The sequence below is a fragment of the Gadus chalcogrammus genome, chromosome 16 (genome assembly GCF_026213295.1).
Source record: "Gadus chalcogrammus isolate NIFS_2021 chromosome 16, NIFS_Gcha_1.0, whole genome shotgun sequence".
NCBI lineage: Eukaryota > Metazoa > Chordata > Actinopteri > Gadiformes > Gadidae > Gadus > Gadus chalcogrammus.
In genome coordinates, this window is record NC_079427.1 from 32,405,539 (window position 1) to 32,410,387 (window position 4,849).

The 4,849-nt window shown below is 44.3% G+C and overlaps 1 pseudogene; it reads left to right on the forward strand.

Moving 5' to 3' along the window:
* Nucleotides 1-278: 278 nt before the first annotated feature.
* Nucleotides 279-2,424, forward strand: LOC130405714 (putative nuclease HARBI1; annotated as a pseudogene).
* The last annotated feature ends 2,425 nt before the right edge of the window (nt 2,425-4,849 follow it).

Sequence of the window (4,849 nt, forward strand, 5' to 3'; positions counted from 1 at the left end):
CAGGGCAGTAGAGAGGAAATATAATTGAGAGCATATTGTGGAGGGCGGTGGAGAGCATGTTGTTACAGAGTCTGCCGTGGATGCAAGAGGGAGCTGGGATCACCCTGTGTGGTTTTTATCTGTGTTAATATTTCATGGGCAGAGCTAGTAGACTCCTCCTTCTCCACCTCAACCAGACACACCTGAGGAGCTTCCTAATCAACACTTCCTGTTATCTACTCCAGCTAGTCAATCACTCATGGCCAAATTGTCAAACAGTCTACCTCCATTAGCAGTGGTCCTGGGGCCTGTACCAAGAAGCTCGATTAGAGGGTTAGCGAGGTATGTTGAGCTGAAAGCCTGGGTTAGCTGTACCACGAAGGTCGATCTCTTTAAGCGTCGCTGTATCACCATGGTGACTTATGCTCGCAACCAAACCTGGTCGGGAGCAACTTTTCGGCTTATGCTGCTATCCATTTGGATGGTACGCTGGTACGAACGACCAGCTTCAGCGAGAACGTGACGTATTTCCCTTGCTCCAGCCTTCCAGTTTGCCATTTGTGTTTCTGTCGAGCCACGAGGGGGAGTAGTAGCAGGCTAGTCATCATTAGCAACATAGCCTCTTTAGCAAACCAGCTTCAAAACAAAACTTTACATTGAATTGCACGCAAAGCAAGACCGTGCAATGCATATATTGGTGACCGGATTAAAGCAGCAATGAAATCAAGTGTGTAAGAGGTTTTAAAAACGACATTAAAACCACCAACGTGGTACAAATAGAAAGAAAATACATCTCATCCCCCATTAACTATGGGCGCAGCCATCTTCTTTGCGAGTTGTACAGCTCTGCTCGCTCTACTTTGAAAGCGACGAGATACTACGACCAAAAGGGGGCTTGCCTCAGTGAAATGCCGCAAGAAAGCTGGGAGATTTGCGACTTTACCACTTCGTAAATCCAAATGGATAGCAGCATAAGTCTAGCCGGAGATCGGCTACTTAAATCGGCGTGCGCAGCTTCCTAGCCCCTCCTCCGACAATGGCGTCACCATTTTTGGGTGTTACCGTGGACCTCGGCGCACGTATCTTACAGGCGTCTCTCCGGAGACAGAGGGTTTTTCGGGACAGAACTGATCCCTTGGTATTTTCTGACCAAATTCTTTATGAGAGATACAGATTCTCATCAGAGGGTATTCGTTATCTGATCGACCTTGTTGGACCGTATGTAGGCAATGCGACACAAAGAAGCCGTGCACTTACTGTTGCGCAGTGTGTCTGTGTTTCCCCTGCGATTTTTTTGCCACGGGCACATATTTACATGCAGTTGGTGATGCAGAACATATTGGCAAAAATACGGTGTGCCGTGCTATACGCAAGGTTGTAGCTGCGCTCAATATTTTTCTCCATATGTTCGTGACGTTTCCCAGCTTCTTGCCCAGTGAAATTGTCAAGGAAGGATTGTACACACTTTCAGGTCAAATAAAACCTGAGTGGAGGTAGCGCGTCAGTCTTGACTTTCTGCGTGCGGGATATTTGTCTCCCCAAGTGATGTGCATTTATGTGTAGCTTAAAATGTCCCAATTCTTATGTCATATGGAATAGGACTTATTCACAAGGTTACGGAATAATGCCCAGTGTGTACACGTTTGCATTTGTAACATTCTACATAATCCCTTTAGGATTCCCCAAACTGATTGGAGCAATTGACTGCACGCATGTCCATCACTGGACCTTTAGGGGAACATGAGGCTGACTTTGTAAACAGAAAGTCAACCCATAGCATCAATGTGCAGGTAAAGTAGGCCTATTATCTGGGCTATAGGCCTACTCAAACTGTTATATGCTTCATAATGGCCCAACTATTGTAACAGAAATGCCGCTTTCAGATGACTTGTGACAATCAAGTCATGGTTACCAGTGTGGATGCGAAATGGCCTGGCTCGGTCCATGACTCCCGTATTTTTTCGGGAGTCAAGTCTTTGCTGACTGTTTCAGCAAGGTGTGGGCGCAATACACAAGATCACTAACTGTAAATGTTGATTAAGGCACTGATCACATTTTTCTTTCTGATAGGCCGTTATGATGGAATTCTTGTTGGGGACAGAGGGTATGCCTGCATGCCGTTCTTAATGACACCATACGGTGACCAACAGAGTGAATCGGAGGCCACGGTTCAACAGGGCCTTAAGCACATGCCGGGTGAGGATCGAGATGACCTTTGGAGTTATCAAGGCCCGCTTGAACTGCCTCCGTGGTTTGAGGGTCAAGCCGGAGAGGGGAGGCCAAATTATCCCGGCATTGTGTGGTGCTCCACAATATAGCAACAATTCGCAAGAGAGAGCCCCACATGTGCCATTGGTGGCAGATGATGTGGTGGACCCCATCACGATGGATCATCCCACAGGAACGGCGGTCAGACGGGCCATCGCTAACCAGTTTTTTGGTTAGTTATTTTGTTTCGTTTAGTTTCCCTCTGGAAGGATGCGTTTGTTTCTTTTCTTTTTTAGGGCTGGGCAAGTCAACGCGTTAATTACGCGATTTATTTAACGGAATTATTCCAAATGGACGCACGTTCTCTTTTGGAGCCTTTTTTTACCATTTAGATTTTCCAAGGTCTTGCCCACAGAATGTCAACATATCAGAAATGATTTTAGTTTAGTTTCACTACAGGGTCCTGCCTGTTTACAATTCCCTAATCTGTGGTGTTCCGTAAATTTCATATTCAACCACACACTGGGTGAAACTCTCTAGATCACTTGGTTCTAGTTTTTGCTTATTAAGTAGGCTACATTTGGTATGAATGTTAATGTGTCATTTCATTTGATAATCACATAACTTCATTGTGACTTTTGTTCAATAAATACAATGGACGGAAAAACATTTGCTCTTTTTCAATTATTTTATTTATTAGCCGTCGCATCGCCATGCAGTTGCTGTGAAAGTAGGAAAAATAACATTATTTCAGTAGTCAGTCGAGCTTAACCAAAGAAAAATCTAAAAAATAGCCTACCCTCTCCGAGGAGCTGGATCTCGATCTTCAATTTTTTTTTCACCCAAGACTTTTATATCGTTGTCCAGCTCCAAGTTGCGCTTGTACAGCGCCCTTATAGTGTCTGTTCCAATCTAAAGGAATTATGGGTTAAAATTGCGTAATTCAGTTACCATGGTCAAAGCCTTGTGGCGCACCTTACAAAAGGAATACCTAATAAAAACCTTGTCTGTCCCTCGAGAAGGCCTTGAGAAGGTTGACATGGAGGTGGGATGGCTCATCCATTGCCATTTCCCTCTATGATCAAAAGGAAGTGTCATGTGAAACAGTTTACAGCACTGCTTGGTTGAGTTTCCCCATTGTGATGGCTCTTTAGAAAGGTCAAAGATGGCCCCACGTTCAACGTACATTAACCTTGGTTAGTCAAGTGCTGTGTTCATTATCCCTTACATAACCGCTATGTCAGTGACTCAATTAGGCCTCGGCATTTTTTAATCTACAAATTCATATTATAGCTGTGAGAATTGTTAAGAAAAATCACCTCCATAGTCGCCCTGGAGTCACAGGCCGACAGTGTCTCCTGCAAGAATCAGGGAAACCTCTTATAGGACATTCTTTCAAAAAAATTAAACATTTAGAAGAATACCTGACACTGCTTTGATAGTTATATGCCTCTGATTGGAGATTAATTGTCGGGTGGCTCCTCCAAAATAATGTTTGTATCTTCAACTAAAAATGACACGATTAATTTACACTCAATCATTTCACATTTGATTAGCAAGACAATTATTTATGTCCATTGCCAATTCATGAATACACTCATTACTAACGCCTTGGATGTCGAGGCAGTGGAGTCAGAGAACATCCCCCCATCCACTCCTACCATCATCGGCCGACCTTTGTTGTTGGCGAGAGCCAGCTCCTCCAAGGTGGTGAAGGGCGGTCCCCCTCCCAGTCGTATTCATTTGTGTTTTCTTTTTATTTGCTACAGGTAATCAACATGAGATTAAAGGTTGGAGCCTAGGCCAATGCAATCATAGGCTAGATTCACCTGAAATTATTAAAATGGATGCTTACAACTTACCACATTGAATTATATTTTATATTATTTTTGACTTGGCCCCATGTTCGTAGGCGCGTGCTGGCACCACATCTATGGGGTAAAGGCATGATGATAGGCCTACATGATATTTTTTGGACAATATGCAGAATCTTTTCACTTACGAATTAACACGGCCGGCTATTTTTGCCAGCACGCAACCCTAGCCTTATTATGGGGCAACCGTGTTCCCCTTGGCTGTAATTTCTAGTTTAAATTCCTCGTATGAATTCATAATGATGCATTGCTCGTCTTGAGTGAAATACACCGCTCTCGCACGATTAATTTTGCATAAGTGAGTCAAATGACGCGATAAACGCCCCTTTTATGTGAACGCGCATTGAACCTAAAGCGGAAAACTTGGTTCAACTAATTGAATCTAAAGTGAGCTTCGTGGTACCATTTAACTCGGATTGCGAGTTGCGGCTCTGTCGAGCCAGGTTTTCCAAAGAAAGCCTGGGTTTGTTCAGCGAGGTTTGTGGTATACCCCCCTGGTCTCTATGTATCTCTGTTCTTTTCGAGTCGGGTTTCTAACCCTCTGCTCCTGTCAGACCATCTCACCACCACGGTGCATTTCCTCCATCGCCTTCCTAGATCCTACACCGACCCGGGTGGCCTACTGCATCAACCAGCCTCTGCTCATTTCTATCAAATAAACATTCAAACTGTTACAACCCTCGCCTCTGTCGTGCGTTTCCCCGAACTCGTGCCATCAAATATATATAATGTTTATAGAGGTAAGCAGGGCTTGTGTGGAGGTCCTAGCATCAGAGCAGACAGATAAA